This window comes from Dipodomys ordii, unplaced genomic scaffold (genome assembly GCF_000151885.1).
Source record: "Dipodomys ordii isolate 6190 unplaced genomic scaffold, Dord_2.0 Scaffold15, whole genome shotgun sequence".
In the NCBI taxonomy this organism is placed as follows: Eukaryota; Metazoa; Chordata; class Mammalia; order Rodentia; family Heteromyidae; genus Dipodomys; species Dipodomys ordii.
In genome coordinates this window covers 15,233,479-15,255,610 of record NW_012267231.1, presented here as the reverse complement: position 1 = coordinate 15,255,610, position 22,132 = coordinate 15,233,479, and the positions used below count along the sequence as shown (strand labels likewise).

At 41.9% G+C, this 22,132-nt stretch overlaps 1 protein-coding gene across 1 annotated transcript in view; it reads left to right on the top strand.

Moving 5' to 3' along the window:
- The window catches only part of Nptn (neuroplastin), a 61,066-nt gene that overhangs the window by 14,274 nt on the left and 24,660 nt on the right, over window positions 1-22,132 (top strand). The gene's annotated exons all lie outside the window — the stretch shown is intronic.

Here is a 22,132-nt window from a genome sequence, read left to right as displayed (position 1 = left end):
CCACTTCCAGTTTTCTGAGTGGTTTATTGGAGATAAGAATCTCACTGCCCGGGCAGGCTTTGAACCGTGATCCTCATATCTCAGCCTCCTGAGTAGCTAGGATTATAGGTCTGAGCCACCAGTGCCCGACTTTGGATACTGTTTGAAGCACAGTCCTCCTTTGTTGGCAGCTGTTTGGAATATTTTCAATGTATAGGTGTAAGGAACTGTTAGGTTTAATTTCGGATTTTCTTTTTTTTCTAGGTTTAATTTCGGATTTTTTTTCTTTTTTTTTTTTATTATTCAAGGTTTAGCAGGTTTGGGGATCATTACAGCTACTGGGGGGGAAAAGTAGCACAGCAGTTTCAGCACTGAAATTATATTCATTAATGCTGTATCTCAAGTCTTTCACCAAGGGAGATGAAATACATGGCCTTAATGCAAACCAGGAAACTGCTACCTGGAAAAGAGCAAGTATAAAGAGGTTTCAGATTGCTTGCAGAGATCTGTCATTGAATTACCCTTAGACATAGTGATCACATAACGAAGTTATGGTATTTTAATATTGTTACTGTTTTCTTCAGATTGAACTTTGGATAATTAAGAATACTTTCTAATCACATTGAGGAAAAGGTGTAGAAAATTCTGAATTGATGATAGCTTAATATTTAGGAGAAAAGCCTTGAAAGAGCTAAACTCAGGAAAGGGAGCACTAGGGATATGATTATCTATTAATACCTTCAAGGTAGCAGTGTAAATGAAGTAAGGGAATTGAACAGTCTCGGAAGGTGATGGGCTGCATCGGAGAGCAGAGGCCAAGAGCACGGGGAAGAGAAGCCTCTGTTTGGTATTAGGAAGATTGGTTTTAAAGACACTTGTGGAAGAACAGTTATTGTACTTTCTCATTGCATTACTGTAAGTAGGGCAAAGAAATAGATGGTTGAGAGAGACCTCAAACAACAGAAAGGGTGATTGTTTGTTTGTTTTTGTTTGTTAGTACTGGGGCTTGAACTCCGGGCCTGTCCCTGAGGTCCTTTAGCTCAAGGAGCACTTGAGCCACAGCTCCACTTCTGGCTTTTTCTGTGCTTAATTGGAGATAATAGTCTCTTGGGCTTTCTGCCTAGGCTAGCTTTGAACCGAAATCCTTATATCTCAGCCTCTTTAGTAGCCAGGATTACAGGTGTAAGCCACCAGTTCCTGGCTAGAAAGGATGATCTTTTGGTTACATCCAGTATTTCTTTAGAAGCTGGGCAGAAAAAGACTATGGAAATGAATGTATAATGAAATGGGCTTTCCGAAAGTTTTAAAGGATTGAGATTTAGTTTATTTCTAGTTCTAAAAGTTGCAATTTGTAAATTCAAGAAAAATGATAGATGAACTTTAGAATTTATTAAAGTAGCTGCTAGAAACCAGGCTTAAAACTATGGTGCCATTAGCAACCTTCCTGTTGAGAAAGTATGGTTTATGCTAGTAATAATTTATTTTGTTTATTAGCATAGTTATACACTTTTTCTTCAGTTCAGCTTCCTAGGTTTTTTTTTTTTTTGGAGGGGTCCAGTCGTGGGGCCTGAACTCTGGGCCTGGGAACTGTCCCTCAGCTCTTCAGCTCAAGGCTAGCATTCTACCACTTGAGCCACAGGGCCACTTCCGGCTTTTTTTCCCCCTGCTTTTGTGGTGCTGAGGAATCGAACCCAGGGCCTCATGCATGCAAGGCATGTGCTCTACCACTGAGCTACCTTCCCAGCCCCCTCCTAGGGTTTTTTGTTTGTTTTTGTCATTCATGGGGTTTTGAACTCAGGACCTGGGCAGTATTCTTGACCTTTTTTACTGAAGGCTAGTACTCTTCCACTTTGAGCCATAGCTCCACTTCCAGTTTTTTTGTTAATTGAAGATAAGTCTCTCATGGATTTTCCTGCCTGGCTTGCTTTGAACCTTGATCCTCAGACCTCAACCTCCTAAGTAGCTAGGGTTACAGGCATGAGCCCACTAGCACCTGGCATTCACCTACTGTTTGTCAGAATAATTTTCTCTCCCTCTCTGCCCCTCCCACCTCGCTCTTTTCCCTCCTCCCCCCCTTTCTCTGTCTTTCTTTGGTAGGTCATGGGGCTTGAACTCTGGGCCTGAACGCTGTCCCTCAGCTCTTCAGCTCAAGGCTAGCTAAGGCTGTACCACTTGAGCTACTATGCCACTTCCGGTTTTCTGAGTGGTTTATTGGAAATAAGAGTCTCATGGACTTTCCTGCCTGGGCTGGCTTTGAACTGTGATCCTCCTGAGTAGCTAGGATGACAGGTGTGAGCTACGGTTGCCTGGCCCAGAGTAATTTTCTAATTCTCTGAAAACTTCTTTCCAGGAGGAGGTAAACTGGAAGCCTCAGGCTGTTTTTAGCAGTTTCCTCATTTGTTTACTTAAATTGGTTTTAAATTTAGGGGGCAGTATTGTCTGAGGGTAATGATGAAGGATATTTCTGGGACCATTGTGCAAAGCTTGTTCTTTTCAGAATTTGTCTAAAGGCCTGTAGTATTGACTTAGAGGAAGAAGAAAGGGTGAATAAATATGAGCAACCCCATCATTCTTTCTAGTGGTTCAGAATAATTTTCACTTGCAAAGATATAACCACCTGATTTAGAGTCAGAGAAAGAGAACCGCAGTCTCCAGAGTAGGAATGTAATTTTTTTTAGTTAAAATTTCAGTATTAAGTCCGGCAACAGTGGTTCAAGCCTGCAATCCTAGCTACTCAGGAGGCTGAGATCTGAGTATCACGGTTCAAAGCCAGCCTGGGCACGAAAGTCCCAATATCTCTTATTTCCAATAAACCACTCAGAAACCGGAAGTGGAGCTGTGGCTCAAGTGGTAGAGTGCTGGCCTTGAGCTGAAGAGCTGAGGGACAATGCCCAGGCCCAGAGTTCAAGCCCTATAACTGACAAAACAAAAAAGAAAAAAAAATTGTACTAAGCAAAGTCATGGTCTCTTGAGGTTTTCTATTTTTTTTTTTTGGGATAGGTTTTTTGAGCAGTGATATTTCACTGCATGTCAGTAATTCAGTATATGAGATCTATCTATCTCCTGTTTGTAATCCAAGGCAGGAGGATCTTGAATTCAAGGATGACTTGAGCTACAGAAGAGAGACACTGTCTCAAAATAAAAATAACAAAACCTTTGTTTTCATGGAACTAGGAAGTCATTTTTTTATTTTTTGTCAGTCATGGGGCTTGAACTCGGGGCCTGGGCCCTGATCTTGAGCTTTTTCACTGAAGGCTAGTGCTCTACCACTTTGAACCACAGCTTCACTTCCAGTTTTCTGGTGGTTAATTGGAGATGAGTTGCACAGACTTTCCTGCCTACGCTGGCTTTTGAACCATCATCCTCAGATCTCAGCCTCATGAGTGGTTAGGATTACAGGGGTGAGACATTATAATTTAAACATGATGCTTAAACTGTGGTGGAGGCAATGACACAGAAGTGATAAATCCATTCCCTCTTAACGTAAATCACATGTAAATGAGAGCTCTGTCACAAAGGTCTCATGTGAGGCTGGGAACTTGTAAAGGTGTACAGCCCAGTCTTGTTCCTTAAGGAGGAACTACACTTTTAGTTCTTTTTAAAATTAATATAAGTTAATTAATAAAATTATTGTGAGATTGTGATAATATATGCTTAGTGATCTTAGGTGGTGAAGTGACTATGTAGTTTTTAGTTTTAAGGCTGGGGCATCTACAGTGTTAATCCAAAGGAAAAATAATGTCCTACTGAGAAGTGAAGGGAAAACAATGTCTTGTTGAGAAGGCCAGATTTTTTTTCTGTGTGTGTGTGTGTGTGTGTGTGTCTGTGTGTCTGTGTGTCTCTGTATGTCTGTGTGTGTTAACAAATGGTAATTTAAAATTTTTTTAAGGTAGTTATGAATAGACCTAAGGAAGGTTCCTAAGAATATCTTTCTTTGAAGTGAATACCTACTGCTCTCACCTCGGGTTAAATAAGGACTCAGTCCTTTATCCCATTTCCTATGTCTCAGGTGGGCAGCAAAGTGATGTCAGGCTATCTACTTCAGATCTTTGTTCTGTGCTGTGCCCAGTAACCTTTTTTTTTTTTTTTTTTGTGGGGGGGGGATGTTGGTAACTCCTTTACTATCCTATCTTGGAATGAAATTCATAGGTTATTTTTAACTTGCTTAGACATTATAAAAGAAAAAAAATCCAAAAGTGTGATGCCCTCAATGTAATATTAAGGGAAAAAAGCTTGTAAAATATTTAATAAGTGACAGGGCCATCTTAAGGAGGATATGGAAACAAGCTTGTTAGTATCTATATGTAGAAACACCAAGAATGTGACAGCAACTTACCGGGACTGCTAGGTTTGTGCTGTAATGGTGATTCATAATACAGGTGAAGCTGTTGTTAACAGTGTGGTTTTCTGAAAAAGTCAGCAGCTTGTGGTTATGTTCCAAATGTAACAAAGAATAAGCTAGCTTCACTTTACAACAGGATTGCATTCCTGGAAAAGTGAGTGATGACAAACTATACAAGAGCACTTTGTGTTGTATTTAAAACAGGTTTTAGGCTCTGAACAAGTTTTTCCTCTTGACTGTCATTTGAAAGTTGTGTAGGCGGAAGGACAAATCATTATTGTATAAGACTCTTCCCTATTTTGTGGCATATTGAGAATCCTTAGGGACTGCCAACTAAAGGCTAGCAGTACTACCTTTATCATAGTAGCAACCACAAATCCACCCATGAATTTCAATAGCACTAAAAGGCAGGTGGTCCCACTGGGAATATCTCCATCCTGCCCTCTAGCCAGGACTGCAGCTGTCAGTCCCCTGGACCACCACTGGTCAGAGCCATTCTTTTTTTGAGGACTGAAAGGCAAGGAAGGAGAGCTGCAGTGAGCAAGGCGAAAGGACTGTTTGCTAAACTGGAGAATGCAGTTTATGATGGAAAATAATGGGTGGTGGGCTTGTACAAACTTGTGGTGATCAAATAAAATGGTCAGTGCCCTCATTTTTGCAGCCTTTTCACCAGAGGGTTCTATTAGGAGATTTGAGCCTGAGATCAGTGGGTCTCGTAACCTCTCTCGGCTTCTTTTTCCTCATATGTGTATTCACAAAGGTATGTGCTTGGCAAGTTCCCTCTGCCAACTTGTATTCAGTTGTTTTTGCTTGTTAATTTACTATGTGAAAGCTAGCTAGCTATATGTTCTTTAGTGGAATGGCTATGGAATTTGAAATATTAAATAAAGGGAGTATTGGTTCTTTTTCCTTTGATTCTTAACAGAAGCAAAGAAGTCATCAATATGATTACTTTTGTTGATTACACAATCATACCTACCACTTAAGAGTATTTGTTAATACTTGTATTCGGAGCCTGATAGGTAGGACACACTAGGTGAACATGCAGGTAGCTCATGTTCCTCAGTCTTTGAGGCTGCTTATTACTATATTAGCATGTTTCAGGTAATGATGTGCTTGTTTGTTTGTTTGGAGACAGGGTGTCATTGTGTAGCCCAGGTTGGTCTGAACTTGCTGAATAGTACAGGCTGGCCTTGAATTCACAGACGTTGCCTTAGGTTTCTGAGTGCTGGGATTATAGATGTACCACATTATACCTGGCTTTGTCTTTAATTTTTATGTAAACTTGAAGCAGGTGATTTTGTTAGTGCTGCATCTTCAAAATTAGATTGTACCATAGAATTGTTTCTGTAGTGACTTGAGTAGATGTGCTATAGAAGTGCTTTTATAGTGACTCTCAAGTAGAAATTTAGCAACATGATTTTTACTAGGAGAATCTGATTTATGAAATTCTTTCCATTATCCTGTGACCACATTTGTGTGTTGATTCCTATAAATGGTGAGGCATACACGTAGTCTTGCTGTACATTCTTGCTTTAAAACTTTAGCAGAATAAAGGGCTATTTCTTCTTGAATTTTTGCTTTTCTAATTAGAGCAATTCAACTAGTACATGCTTTATTCCTATCCCAAAATTCGTTTGTCTGTCACCGTTTGTGAAGAGCCCTAGGCCATCACTCGTGATATATTTTTATACTTTTTTCCTATTTTAATTTTGTTTCCCATACTTACTTGATTTTCTACTATCCATTATCTTCAGTTTTTTGTAGATAAACATTTGGCATTTAAAAATCTTTTATCTGGGGGCGGGGCTGGGAAGGTGGCTCAGTGGTAAAGTGCTTGCCTTGCCTGCATGAAGTCCTGAGTTCGATTCCTCAGCACCACATAAGCAGAAAAAGCCAGAAATGGCACTGTGGCTCAAGTGGTAAGAGTGCTCACCTTGAGCTGAAGAGCTAAGGGACAGTGCCCAGGCCCAGAGTTCAGGCCCCACGACCTACAAAATAAAAATAGAAGGGTGGCTTATTGTATTATACTTGTAATTTAATAGTTTAGATTGTTATGCACATTTGAACAGGAACATTAGCAGATTGTAAATTCTGGGTATTTTTACACGTCCTAGTATCTGTTTAGTGATTTTTTTTTCTTTTCTTTTTTGTTGGTTGTGGGGCTTGAACTCCATGCTGTCCCTGAGTCCATTTTGCTCATGACTAGCCCTCTACCACTTTGAACCACAGCTCTGTTTCCACTTTTCTGGTGTTTAATTGGAGAATAGTAAGAGTCTCCCAGACTTTCCTGCCCAGGCTGGCCTTGAACCACAGTCCCTGGATCTCAGCCTCCTGAGTAGCTAGGATTATAGTCATGAGCTGCCAGTGCCTGGCTAGTGATTGTCTTTTATGGTGGAGAATGTTTTAGCATATTTATTTAATCCTTTAATCCACGGAGTCACAAAGTCCATATTTCTCAGAAACGGCTTATCCAGTCTTCCAGGCCTAGTCACAAAGGCGGAGCTGAGGACAACACAAATTTGGGCAGGCGGCTGGAAGTAAATGTTGATTGCTGTGAACTGATGTATTTTAGAACTTTTGTCCACCCCTGGGGCAGGTAGTGAGCTCTACCCACTAACTTTGAAATGTTACCGGGTGGGTGGTGCTGGGATTGCCCTGCCTTACTGCTGGCAGATGAAAAGGCAGAGGAAAAACCCTTTGTAGAGTAGAGTTCTTACTGTAGGAATAACATTGCTCAGTAACTACCAGAAGTAAATGTTTTTGGCACCTGCATTTCAGTAACAATTGTGTATATTTCTGCATCTCTTTAAGGCCAGAATGGAAAGAGTTGTTCGTGGTGTCTCAGTAGAGCATCACCTTACCATTCTGTAATACTATCTGCTTGCTGGTGAAAGAGCTCAAGAATAGTAGCAAGTGCTAAACTCTCAATGCACCAGTGAACTTGAGGTAACTAGATACATAAGGATGTCATTAAGATTTTACTGTGTTGAATTTTCAGAGTGATACAGCTAAGTACAGAAGATATGTCATCAGCATACAGAAGGATAAACCCTTTTTGCACTGGGTGGTGGTTAGCCAATTTTTGTGTGTGTATGCACACACACATGCATGCACGCCAGTCCTAGTGTTTGAATTCAGGGCCTGGGTGCTGTCCTTGAGTTTTTGTGCTTAAGGCTAGTACTCTACCACTTAAGCTACAGCTCTACTTCTGGCTTCTTGTTGGTTCATTGGAGATCAGAATTTCATGGATCTTTTCTGCGTAGGCTGGCTTTGAACCATGATCCTCATATCTCAGCCTCCTCAGTAGCAAGGATTATTAGGTGTGAACCACTGGCTCCCAACTTAGCCAAAATTTTGACATAGAACTGTTTCACTTTTTGTAAGGGAAAAGTTACTGAACTTGTTCCTTCACCCTCTGATTGACACTTCCTAGGTATAAGCCTTATTAACACTTGGTTGTGTATACTTTGAAAGCTTATTCTTTGTAGACATACCATTTACCTATGGTGATGCTTTTGCTTTTAGTAACAGTAACTATGCTGTAATACTATACATACATAAACAATACATTTTTGTATTTCCAATCTTTGGACATAGTAATTAGAGTGAACTATTCTCATTTATGTAAATCTATGGAGGTACTAGAATGCATGTGGTTACTGGCTGTTGCTGAAAGGAATCATGGTATTGAAAGTGGCCTTCTGAGGGAGTCTCTCTCATTCCAAGCAGGGAAAACCTTCATTAGGTGGAAAATGCCAATATAGTTCTGTGATCTTAATTTCCAGTGGCATTTGGGTGGAAAACTTGTTTATAAGACCTTTAGTTTTTTTGTGTGTATGCCAGAATTTATTACAAATATTTTTTAATTGCTAGTAATTTTATCTTATTTAATGTCACTTTATATTTGAAATACGTTGCAGTTCTTAGCTCAGTGGTTTTCTGTGTGTGTGCGCTGATGTGTGATTGTCAGTACTGCTTTACCACTTGAGCCATAGCTCCATTTCTGGCTTTTTTCAGGTTCACTGGAGGTAAGAATTTCATGGACTTTTCTGCCTGGACTAACTTTGGATAGGGATCCTCTGATGTCAGCCTATTGAGCAGCTAGGATTTACAGTTGTAAACTACATAATTTCCTTTTAGAAGTCTCATTTCCCCCTCCACCCAGTCCCAACCAATATGTCTCCTAGCCCTGTCTCCCATTTTTTTCCAGCTGCTTTTGAATTATTTCAACTAAATACCCAGGATTAGTTTATTCTTCAGGTTGCAAAGTAGTAGAATGCTTTCATGAATTTGCCATTTTATGTTATCACATTGTAGCCTTCAGAGGTTACAAGGTTATTTTTGTATCCATTGATGTGAACTTCATCTTAATGTTAAGATAGGAATTGTTGTTCCCATTTTTTCAGATGAGGAAACTGAGGTTGAAGAAAAGGAAGAGTTCAATCCAAATGCTATAAATCTTGACTCATTTACCTATAAGGTGAGCCCTCAGTTTTATAGAGGTCCTTATGTGTCTACTCATGCAGCAGCGGTACACTCTGGATCCAGGGTATCAAATCTTAAGGTCTGGATTTTATGAACACTCCTAAATTGTATGCTTGTATTTTTCTGAAATGAAAGAGACCAGAGCTCTCCCTCAGTAATTTATGTCTTTTTTTCGTCATTAACTTTTTAGACCCATGGGTCTAGGAAGATTATCTCACTTAGCTTGTCAGTGGTAATTGATAACAAAGCTGAATCTTACTGAAGATTGATTGGTCTTATTTATGTATGCTTAGCTCATTTTTCCTGCATAGAGCTGTTCAGTTTAGTGAACTTTCCTTACATGTATGTGTGTGTGTAATATGTATGTATGACTATGAACATGTATATGTTACACAATTTTCACAGTATCATTCACATTTGAAGAAACTGCTCAAAGGCAAGAAACTTAAGTTTGGAAATACTGGGCTGGGAAGGTAGCTCAGCGGTAGAGTGCATGCCTTGCAAGCATGAGGCCCTGGGTTCGATTCCTCAGCACCACATAAGCAAAAAAAAGAAAAAAGCCGGAAGTGGCGCTGTGGCTCCAGTGGTAAAGCGCTAGCCTTGAGCTGAAGAGCTGAGGGACAGCGCCCAGACCCAGAGTTCAGGCCCCATGACAGGCCAAAAAAAAAGAGTTTGGAAATACTGACTCAAAAAGTACCTCTTTTTTTTTTTTTTAGAATGAAATTATTGTAACTTGAAGCAAAATCCTGTAGCTATCATTTTGTCTAAAACTTAAGAATTTACAGCTTGGCCTAACCAAGTGTCTTTCTATTCTTTTTAAGGAGAGTTTATATTGCCTCTTTTCATTCTTACTGGGATTTCCACAGTAACAACATTGCAGACTCAATTGCTTGTAACTCTAAAAACATTTGCAAAGTCTTTGAGGGAGTGCATGTGTATATATGTGTGTATTAACAATAGGAAGGAATGAAGAATTCCCTTATTTTTCAGTGCATGCGTGCGTCTGTGTGTGTGTGTGTGTGTATGTATGTGTGTGTGTTGTTTGGTGGGGCTTGAACTCAGAGCCTGGGCGCTGTCTCTGGAGCTCTTTTGCTAGAGACTAGTGCTCTGCCATTTTGAGATACAGCTCCACTTCTGGTTTTTGAGTGGTTAATTGGAGAATAAGAGTCTCACAGATCTTCCTATTTGGGCTGGCCTTGACCCGTGATCCTCAGATCTCAACCTCCTGAGTAGTTAGGATTATAGGTATGACCCACTGGCAACTTCTTTTTCATTGCTTTTTGCAACTAACATTTCTCTTTTGGTTCCCATTTTAGTTGAAAGGATAAGGTTGATTTCTTGTTCTTTGAAGGAGTTGGATTTTAGGATTCTAGTTCATTTTGGACATAAAGTTCATAAAGGCTCAGGGATAGTGCTCAGACCCTGAGTTCAAGCCCTAGGACTTGGGAAAATAAATTTGTGACAGCCTCATATGAACCCAGGAGATTTGATTTTAGAGTTTACCACTTTTGCTCATTAAATAGGCTTACCTTTTCTTCAAAACTGCAGTCTAGTTAATATACCAGAAACCTTTTCTTTTTGGTTCGTTGTGGGGCTTGAACTCTGGGCTTGGACATTATCCCACAGCTCTTCAGCTCAAAGCAAGCACTCTTTTTTTTTTTTTTTTTTTTTGGGTCCGGTCATGGGGCCTGAACTCTGGGTCTGGGCGCTGTCCCTCAGCTCTTCAGCTCAAGGCTAGCGCTCTACCACTTGAGCCACAGCGCCACTTCCGGCTTTTTTCTTTTTGCTTATGTGGTGCTGAGGAATCGAACTCAGGGCCTTAGGCATGCAAGGCAAGCGCTCTACCACTGTGCCACCTTCCCAGCCAAGGCAAGCACTCTTGAGCCACAGCACCACTTCCGGTTTTCTAGTGATTTTATTGGAGATAAGAGTCTCAAAAGGACTTTGCTGCCCGGGCTAGCTTTGAACAGTGATCCTCAGATCTCAGCCTCCTGAGTAGCTAGGATTACAGGCGTGAGCCACTGGCGCCCGGCTTACAAACCTTTATCTATTTCAGATGGCATGATTTCAGAAAAATGGGCTGTGGTAGAAGTTAATTTCCAAACTTTTGTCTTATCTGCGTAATTGAGGTAGCTGTGAAAGAGCAGATTTGAATTTGGAAAATGTCTGGTAATTGCTAGAGGATCAGGCTAGTCCCTAAGATCAGACCTATATATATCTTCTTCCTGCTTCAGAGAATGAGGTTATGTGTGTGTTAGCCCTGTGTCTTATCCTGGGTGGCACACAAGAAACTAGAGCATAAGGACTTGAGACCTGCCTTGGCTTTAAGAAAAATAGTGATAGATGTTCTGTTTATAGCAGATAGACAGGCTGTATATGAACACCAGTCTTAACAGCAATTATTCAGATTCAGAATACACAGTCCATACATCCATGTGTAGGTACTAGTGGGTCTTGCTCAGTCTTTCTTTTTGAGGTAGATGGTTTGAATGTATGTTTTTGTTTTTGTTTTTTTTTCCTTTTGGATCCGGTCCTGGGGCCTGAACTCGGCCTGGGCGCTGTCCCTCAGCTCTTCAGCTCAAGGCTGAGCCACAGTGCCACTTCTGGCTTTTTTCTTTTTGCTTATGTGGTGCTGAGGAATCGAACCCAGGGCCTCGCGCATGCAAAGCAAGCGCTCTACCACTGAGCCACCTTCCCAGCCCTGTATGCACACATGTTTAAGTGAGGTATTCAGAGAGGAGAAAGCGGTGCTTTTGTGTGATTGGCTGTCCTCTTTCTCCTGAGGCATGAAGTAAAGATCAGTACCAGCCACCCACAGGAAATTAGTGGTATAGAAGGGAAGAAGGGAACATTTTTTTTTCTTAAACTGATGAAAGTAGACAAGACTTAAAGCCTGGCCTGGGGCATAGTCAGCAGATGGTGGAGAAAAATTAGTCTTGTTACCTATTCTATGGGTACCCTGGAGACCATTGAGAACTCCTGCGTAGAACTAGGCTAGCTTTATTATTTTTTTTCTTCCTTAGGGCACACATAAAAGCAGTTATTCTTGGGATTCAGCTCAACTTGCTCTTTCCATGTTCCCTTCTCACTCTGCTCCATATATACCCATCGAGTTTTTCCTGCTGGAGAGCTCTCCTTTTCACCAGCTGCTAGTTCTGCTGTCATCTCTGCCCCCCCCCTCCATTTTCAGTTAAAGCAATCACTTTCACTAATTTTGCTGCCTTTTCAATGCTGTGCTTGCTGTCCCCCACACCAGCACCAGCTTCCATGTCCTTCCTCCCATATTTCATTAATATTCATGCTTAAGCCTTGTTGACACATGAGCCCAGGTATTCAAGCAGTACATGGAGCTGATACTGGGAAGAGGGCTTGGAGGAGTTCGGGACCCCAAAAAGACCACCAGAGACCATGATCGATGTAATCAGCAGCGAGGTATTTATTGTGAGCTAGGTCGGTCCTCTGAGCACATAGCAAACAACTGGTGATGCTGAGAGGCCCCAAGCCTAGGGTTTGCAGCAGTTTTATACATTCTTTGGGGAAGGCTGGGGCTTTGCACTCATCATATCATTCCTTGACAAATCAACACACACTGTGGGAAAATCATAAAACATCTCTAAAACATGATTTGCGTGACCAATGGCGGGAAGGAATCTACAAGGGTTATTGATCAGATCAAGGGGTTGATGTGCTTTAAAATTATTGGTCCAAGTCACAAGGGTGGTGCAAGGGAGTATGTGCAGAACTGCAGGACTTTCTGGTTAGATATTGGTCACCACTCCTAAGTGGGGCTGTCTGGAATCTCAGACAATTCGACCTTCGGCTTATCTTAGGCAAGCACCATCTGCAGTTTTCCAAGAACTGTTTGCACTTAGCTTTCTGCAGTAATTCCTGGCTTTAGGGCTGCAGTAGGTCAGAGGCTAAATTTCAGAATAAAATGAGGTCCCATGTAAATTATTGGTCAGGTCTATCACATGTCCTGCCTCCCATATTTCATTAATATTCATACTTATGCCTTGTTGACAAATGAGCCCAGATATTCAAGCAGTACATCGAGATGATACTGGGAAGAGGGCTTGGTAAGGTGGGAGAGTTATTTTAAAATTTAGGCCTTTTTGAAACTATGAGGTGAGTCTTAACCTGGAGATAGATGGGTTTGCTGTCCTCCCAACTGCAGGCAGTCTGGTGTATCAGTGTTGAGAGCACAGATCTGTTTGAAAGCCCTTGATAATGAAGTGAGTCAAATTCTGAGCTACCAACTGCCTGCTGCTTCTGAGAGCTAGTTTTTCTCCTGGATTGGAGCTAATGTGGGATGGATAATGAAGTAGATGGCTGCTAATAACTTTTCCTGGCTGTGATTTCACAGAACTGTCTAAAGAAGGCCACTCCCCTGTCCCCCCAGCTTCTTTCCTTTCCCTGATTTTTGGATGGATAAGGATTCAACTCTTAAGATATTCCTTAGTACAGTACATCTATTGGAGGAAAAAAAAAAAAACCTAAACTAAGAGCTAAAGACTTACATTATAGTCCTGTTGCTGAGAATCAGAAACCTAGGTGATCTTGGGCAAGTCATAAACCCTTGTATCTGCCTCTATGAACTTTGTAAGTAAAGTGAGATGTGGGAGCACTGTACCAAGCTCTATAAAACTTTGAAGTGCTACCCTTTTATTAATTTGGCTTCTGACTGTAACACCAGGAAAACACATCTAATGTCTTTGAACTTCCTTCCTTTCCTCCCTCCCTCCCTCCCTTCCCTCTCTCCCTTCCTTCTCTCTCTCCCCCCTCCCCCTTTCCTCTCTCCCTCCCTCCCTCCCTCCCTTCCTTCCTCTGCAGCCAGCCTTCTCAAGAGCAGAGTATTGTTGTCAGAACTCAGCTACTCTTTACAGCCCAGTGTGTCAGTACTGGGACACTCCTCAAAGCCCTCTGTTTTCTCTTCACCCTTGCTCCTCCTACCATTTGCTTTAGAAAGTGATAAAACAAAAGCTCTTCCAGCCTGGCGTTGGCTCACGCCTGTAATCCTAGCTATTCAAGGGGCTGAGATCTGAGGATCACAGTTCAAGGCCACCCCGGGCAAGAAAGTCTGTGAGACTCTTATCTCTAATTAACCACTAGAAAACTGGAAGTGGTGTTGTGGCTCAATAGGTAGAGCCCTAGCCTAGAGCTGAAGAGCTGAGGGACAGCGCCCAGGCCCAGAGTTCAAGCCCCACGACTGACCCCCCCCCCCCCCCCCAAAAAAAAAAAAGCTCTTCCAGTCTTTGGAAACATATTGACTGCAACTGTGGAAAGTGCAGATACCATGCTTTAGCTTTGGACACATCTAGATTTTGGGTAGCTTCTCAATAGTTTGTGACATTGGACAAAATAGTATTTTTGGACCTCAAGTTCCCTTATCTTTAAGAGGATATTATATAATGGCACATATCTTTAGAGAGCACATATATAGTATATATGTGCTTATTATAAGCACATTGCTTAGTATGTTGAACATACATACTCCTAGAAAATGTCTACCAATAAGTAGTCATAATAATGGCCTTTGAAGAGGACTCAGAGAAAGCTGTCTGTCCATTGTCAATGTTTTATGTTATTTTTTTAATCTTCAAATAAGTTTACACATGCATCTTGTAATTTATCAATTCAGTTCCAGTTTCCTCAATACAGATAGAAAACTGAATTGACTCATTAGCATTTCCTCCTCAGAGAGAAGGTTGCCTGCGTGACATGGTCAAGCTGAGTAACTTGCTTGATTTTTCTGTAGTGGGAATTACATTGAGATGGTTTCTTGGCTACCTTTTTTTTTTTCTTTGTAGGTTGTGGGGCTTGAATTTAGTGCCTGGGCACTGTCCCTGAGCTTTTTCACTCAAGGCTAGCGCGCTACCAATTTGAACCCCACAAGCACCACTTAGGGTTTTCTGGTGATTCATTAGAGATAAAACTCTCACGGACTTTCCTGCCCAGGCTGGCTTTGAACCGGGATCCTCAAATTTCAGCCTCCTAAGTAGATAAGATTATAGGCATGACCCATTGGTGCCCAGCTTTCAGCTACTTTTGAATTGCATGGTTTTCATATTTGGGGTTATACTGGGGATTGCGTCTGGGTGGTTCTGCAAATTCATGTGAGTATGGTCCAACAAGTCTAAACTTGCTTTGAAGGTGTAATTTAGGAGAAAGTAGAAATACTAGTCCACGCATAATAAAGTACATTTTCTTGAACTCCAAGTTCAAGAGAATGTGAAAATAAGCTCATATGTGATTTCCACTTGAAGGTCAAGAATATGATTAAAATAGTAATATGTTTTATTCTAGGAATATACTGACAATGCATTTTGCTCTAAAGGATGCACTGATAGTAAAATGTATGAAACTCTTCCTTGGTATTTGTTGGCATTGTCTTTGAAGATAGGCAGAGGTAGCAGTTTGTGAGACTGAGAAATTGCTCCTGAGATATACCACTTTTAATATGGCTTAGGTCTTCACACAAGACCTGTGGGTGTGGTCTGCAGTTGGGAAACTTCAGTATGTGAGAGTGAAATTTGTTTGGTTGCTTGGGGCCTGTGTTAAAATAGTTCCTTACAGGGAATGAATTCTGGATCTGAAGAGGTAGTTTAGAACAAGGCTGAACATTTAGTCTGTACTCTTCAGATTTTGAAAGAATCAGGAACTGAAAGGTGAGCATGAATTTGAGGGTCTTGACCTCTAGAGTTATATATAGTACCTCATATACTTTCTCCTAAATCAATGCGCAGGTGCAGTTAATCTCCAAATGTAAGTGTTGCTGTAGGTATAAACAGAAGTAGTTCCACTTAACCTCCAATTTGTTATACATCCTTGGCCTCAAGACTCTACGAAAACCGTTCCATTTTATTCTTCTCCTCTGGAGTATTCTTGGTCTAATACTGGCAGATCCTGAGCTCATACTGCTGTTCACCAGCCATACCTCCCAATGGAAGTCACCCAGTCACTCAGAATGCCCTCTTTAGCTTCTTACCCTGTATGGTAGGACATTGCCTGAATTGGTAAAAATATTAAACCTCACTTGGGTGAAGTGAGTGGGTGTAGGAAGTATCCTTACACTGTGATTTCTTTTCCTATGACCTACTCTTAAGTTTTCAAAGTAAGTCTGGATGATGATTATATTTTTCTTTCTGCCATTACCTCCTTGTCTAATGAAAGTAGAAGGTACAATGTTAGTTCAAGAGTTCTAGGGCAGTATGTGACAATGTTGGTTGAATCCTAGAATTTAGTTTTAATTTATCTGTACATTTCTCATTCTTTTGAGCTAGATTCTAGAAGCAAGACAGCTAACTTATGTAGAGAGAGCCTGTCAGGAGCATGATGGTTTTCAGGAGTGTTTTTCAGATTTTTCTAGTTGTGTGAACTACCGGGAGGGCATAGTGCCTCTGCTCATTGGCAGTGTTGGGTTTTTTTTACTACTGGTTCAGCTCTTAAGCTGGCACTGAGAGCAGTCCTCACTGTGTGTAAATTGTAGACTGTCCTGTTTTGTGCCTGAGGGTCTATGTTCAGCTGGAGGCTACTTAATCACAGACACCTGGGCCCCGTGTGTGCTGTAGATCCAGGAATGACTAGGAGATGGGGAAAGTCTAGTCTGAATTCAGGGTAGAATCCTGCATGTGAGAAATGTGCTACCTTTTAGCTGAAATTTGGAATGTGAATTCAAAGAGAACCAGTACATTAGTTAACACTTCTTGTTGAGGCTCACAGAAGACACTGCATCTGTAACATCATGCTAACCCATCCAAAAGAAACCCTGACTTGGCATATAAACCCTACTGCCACTTCCGGTTATCTTTCATCACTTGGCTGAGTTTGAAAGGTAACGGTTTGTGCTCTAAGGAAAGAGACTCTTTCCCTAAGACCCGAGGCTTTCTCCTTCCTACCAGCTGGGCCCATTGCTCAAATGCTTTCCAGTGGGCTTGCTTCTGCCTGGCCAGCACCTGGGCTGCCCAGCTTGTAATTGGCCTGCCTTTGCTTCATAAGCTTCCAGGGCGGTTCTTCTTCTAAAAGCTTGTATGAATTGCTATTACTGTCTCTCTATAGTTTTGAAATGAATCCTTTTTTGTTCTTTGCAACTCATTTGCTTATTTTTCTTTTCTTTTCTTTAAATCACTATTAACACCTGTTGATTCTTTTTTTTTCTGGTTGGCCTGTCACTGCATTCCTGCTCCCCCTCCCTCTAGCTGGGTTTGTCAAGTCGCCCATGTCAGAAACTAAGCTCACGGGGGACGCCTTTGAGCTGTACTGTGACGTGGTCGGGAGCCCCACACCAGAGATCCAGTGGTGGTACGCAGAAGTCAACCGGGCAGAGTCTTTCAGACAGCTGTGGGACGGTGCTCGGAAGCGCCGTGTCACCGTAAACACCGCCTACGGGTCAAACGGCGTGAGTGTGCTGAGAGTGACCCGGCTCACCTTGGAGGACTCTGGGACTTACGAGTGCAGGGCCAGCAACGACCCCAAGAGGAATGACTTGAGGCAAAACCCCTCCATAACATGGATTCGAGCCCAGGCCACCATAAGCGTCCTTCAGAGTGAGTCCAGCACCCTACAGTAGTAGTACTGTAGTCATTAGAGGTGGCCCAATGACCCCCTCCCCTGCTTCCTTTCCCTCTTCCCAGTATGATCGCTCACCCCACCCTTTGTCTTGTTTTTTCAAACCCCACGACCCTTCTGGTTGTAGTGTATGAAAACATCTGTGGCAACTTTATTTTCTTCTCTGCCTCCCTTATCCCCAACCCTTCTTTGTGTCTTTCTCCTCAGGAACAGAGAACTTGAGGAAATCCGTGACTGTCCAAAATCATCTGCATTGAGGAGAAGTGGGGAGGGAACGCTGGGAAGGCTCATTTCAAACAAAACCAGGCAGTCAGATGTGAGGGGTGTGGAAATTTTCTTCCTCCTCTTGAATTGTGTAGTGGGTTTCCTGCTATTCTTTTGCTGATTTCTTCTCTGGTGCCTTTCTATTTTTGTTTATCTCCCCAATCTAACTACTTTTTATTTCTTCTGTTCATCTGTTTGGAGCTCTCTGAGCAGCTGCCTTCACCTCTATGGTTTTAAGTTTGTGTCTGCCTGGTCCCTTCCCTTCCTGTGACTTGGTGTCCTGTTCTGTGATGGGAATGTTGCCCTGGGTACAGTGTGGTGATGTGTTTTGACTGCTGGGTGGCATGTAAGCTTGGTGTTTCTGTAGTGGCTCTTTTCTTTCCTTAGCAGTGGCATGAGCTTCTCTGGCGACAGTGCTCAGTGCTGCAGTCACTCCTCTCTGCGCCTACCCGTTCTGTCTCCTCCCTTAGAAGCAAGTGGCAGCTTCATGTTCTCTCTGTATAGCCGTTAGGAGCCTCAGATTTCCTCTGTGTGGCCATTAAGAGCCTGAGACCCTCTGTGTGGCTGTTAGGAGCTAGGTGAGGTCCCTCTAGATCCTGACTTCTGTTCATAGGCAGTTTGATGTTGACGACTGACTGGGCTCAGACTCCTTGTCCCAAAGGATGGCAAGCTCAGAAATAGTTTTGAAGCCATTTCACACTGGCTTTTGCTTTGTGTTTTGAAAAGAGAGGAAACTAAACACTCACCTGTATTCCTCTGAGTTGAGCTATTGTGTCAGAATCTTCCTCCTCATGTATTTTAGCAGGTACACGTGAGACACCTGAATGGAGCAGCTTTGATGACCACTTCTCTTTGTGGAAAGTGGCAGAGCACTTGTACAGTAAGGAGGAGGAAGAAGCTATTACAGAACCAAAGCTCCTGGCCAGGAAGACTTCCAGGCTTCATTAGAGTTGGCTGTGATTAAGGGGGTAATCTCTGTTTAATGGAAGGATAGCCTGGGTTTTTCCAGTTACCTAAGGATCAGTGAAAGACATCTAGCCATTCGAACTTGAGGAACTGACTAGTTTGAAGGGAGAATAAAAATAGTCAAGTACTATTTTCTTTTTAAGTTGAATTTGGTAGTAATACAGTAGGTCATACGTAGGCCCTGAATCTACATACTTGTATGGAAAATAGCAAAATAGTGTATTTTGTAGCCACACAGAAAACTTGGGGGGAGGGGAAGAGGGCGCTCAGGGAGGGACAGGAGTGGCTGCCGCAGGGGGTGCTGTTGAGCCAGAGAACCTGCTTCTGTAAAGAGGAAAAGAAAACTTGTCTGTGAAAATGGGGAACATTAACCCAGCAATTTTTCCTTTTCTTTCTTTCTTTTTTTTTTTTTTTTTAACAAATTTTCCCCTTGCACGCCTCCTTCTCCTGCCCCTTGCACCTTTCCTTATAAAAGCAGAAATACCCAAACGGCCACAGAGGTCTTCAGAAGTTTATTGGCATGGACTGGACTGGGCATTTGATAGTTTTCTTTCCAACAGCTGATTCATCTAGAAAGGCCACATTTGGGGTTTAGGAAAAAATGGCTTTATCTTTAACAAAGACAGGGTTAGCTTCCATTGATTCTGAGAGTATAACATCCCTCCCCCCAGTTTAATTAGAAACAAGTTAGGAGTATTTGCATATAGTGAATCAAATCCTAGGTAGTCTCCCCATCCACCCTCTCAGTCAACTAACACAAGTCAGCCAGGATATTGCTGCTGCTTTTTTTTTTTTTTAAAACACCCTGAATTCAACTGTTGTAAGTCGTATTGTTTTAGGATTTCAGGTATCCCCAAATATATTGCTTCTGATGGGGAGGTTGAAGTCTCTTAAGAATGACTTCTTGGCAATGCTTATCCTAAAGCTCTTTGAATAATGGAAAGCAGGCAGAGAAATGTGCCCAGCTCTTTTGGTGTCTCTCTGGCCAACATCATATCCTCTACGGTGGTGGCCGGGGTGAGGGTTTCCTACCCAGTGCTTCTAAATAGTGGGTAGCAGGTAAACATGTGTGAGCTTCTCCTGAATGTTCATCTGTCTTGGACTTTGACTAGGTAGCACTCAGCCACAGAAATAAAAGCCCACCATCATCCCGGTGCAGTATACTGATGTGGCACCGTGGCCTAGGAACACAGTCCAACACTGACTTCCATGTCTGAGGCAATGCCCCGCCCTAGAGCCCTCCTGTGGTGCAGTCATAGTTAAGTCTGTTTTAAACTGTCCACTTCTCCCAGTTGACTCTTTCCTGGATCTTTACCAGTTAAGGGAAAAAGTGCTTTCTTTTTTGCCTTCCAAGAGTTCTTGGCAGAAAGTCTTCCAGGTTGCTTCCTTCAACTTCTTAATCTCCCTCTGAGCTACAATGGTCATTTGCACCGCCACAGGTAAGAGGAGCGTTTACTTTGGCCTCCTTGTGTTTAAACATCTGGAAACGCTTGGCCTCACTCTCAGAGTTCACCCTTCCTCAGTGTATGTAATCTGAGAGGAAGAACCAGAAGGAGAGTCCCAAGAGGACAGAACATGAAATTGGATAATAAAAATTCAGTGAAAACCTAAAAGCGTTTTTTGGGCTTTAATGTTGCCTTGATATTTTTTCAATCTCTTCTGTGAAGTACTGGTTCTATCTTTCTCATGTTTTTTGCTTGGTTTTGATTTTTCTTGGAATTGTGATGCTTTCTGCTGATGGTGTGTGTGCGCCTTCCATTGCAGGGCTGCAGCTGTTCTGCTCTACTTCTTAAGGCCCAAGGACTTGGCTTCTGTCCAGTGTGTCTTGAAACCATGGGACACCACTGCGCTAACATGTTCACGTGCATCTGCTTTTGTCTTAGTGGCTGCTATGCCTTCATTATCTGTACATGAGACCCTGTTTGATGTTACCAGTAAGGACCAGTGCTGAATGGAAGATGGCCATTACCATTTTGCCAGAACTGGAAATGAGTTAGAGCCAATTTGGTAATTGAGGAAGCGTAAGGATTTCCTTTACTATATACATTTCTATGCAGATACTAACTTTATAGTTAGAAATAGTACATTGGTTATGAGGTCCTTAAGGCTTCACATTTTCATGTGTCTCATGACTTCTCCATGCGCTTCCTCCACTTGAACAACAAACAAGACAGGGAGGCAGTTCTACCCTTCAGCAATAAGTGATGGAGGGGGGCACTGCTTGGAAGTGCAGACAGAAAGTAGCCAGGTATAGAGAAATGGGAAGTCAGCCATGGTTTGTGAGGCGGCGGGTGGGTGGGTGGGGCAGGTGCCTCTTACTGTGGATGCCTGAAAATGCTTGATTGAAAGTAAAGGATCTAAATCTGGGGAAAAAGTTACCATGACAACAAAAGACCAGTAACAAGAAACGTTAGCACTGAAGATTTCAAAGTGCTTTAAAGACAAATCTAGGGATGATACAGTGTGATTTAAAATTTTCTACTTCATGTGTTAATAACATTTGACTGATAGAGGATATTATTTGTAGTTAAAATTGTGATTCTAGGTTTATTCAACCCTAGGATAGAACCAGAAAGTTAAGCATATACCTTGCTTCGCTTAGTGTGGAAAGCTGGGGTATATTTGGGGGAAGGGGATAGAGAATTTAGTCAGCTGTGTTTCTAGCTTCGATTTTGCCATTAATAGTCATTACAGCTGGGCACCAATGGCTCATGCTTGTAATCCTAGCTACTCAGGAGGCTGAGATCTGAGGATCGCGGTTCGAAGCCAGCCCGGGCAGGAAAGTCTATGAGACTCTTATCTCCAATTAACCACCAGAAAACAAGAAGTGACACTGTGGCTCAAAGTGGTAGAGGGCTAGCCTTGAGTAAAGGAGCTCAGGAACAGTGACTGAGTTCAAGCCCCATGACCAACAAGAGCAACAATAACAAATTACAGCCTGTAGAAATTGTTTCATCTTTCTCTTAAAAAGAGAAATCCCATAAACTCTTAAGAGTATCACAACTATAACATTCTAAGATCCCATAATTATATTGTCCTTAAGTGGAATATATTTTCAAGTATACTTCTGAAAAGATTGTTTTGGAATAAATTTTGGATAAACCCAAATAATTACTACAAATCATTTGTAATAAATTTCCTAAAGAATTTTCTCTCTTTAAAATTCAGAAAACTTAAGAGACTTCCAATGGGAAGTTTGCTTTTAGGATCTGTTACTTCTGCATGAATAATGGCCCTGGCTGATTGCTGTAGATTTAATGGATATGTCATATCAAACTACACCCATTGCTCTAAGGCCCAGTAATTCCATAGGGAGTTTATTAGTTAAGTTACATTACCTTTGTCTTCAGAACTTCAAGATGGAGCCTGATTTTCTAATAGAAGCTGAATTGGTTGTGGTTCTATATCATAAAATGGTGGTATTTTCATCGTAAGTGGATTGTTACCAGTATAAGCACCTGTAATACTCCCATTCTTTCACGTCTAGGCCACCTGGTCTTCAGGCTGTGTCTGCGCTAGTGGTCATTT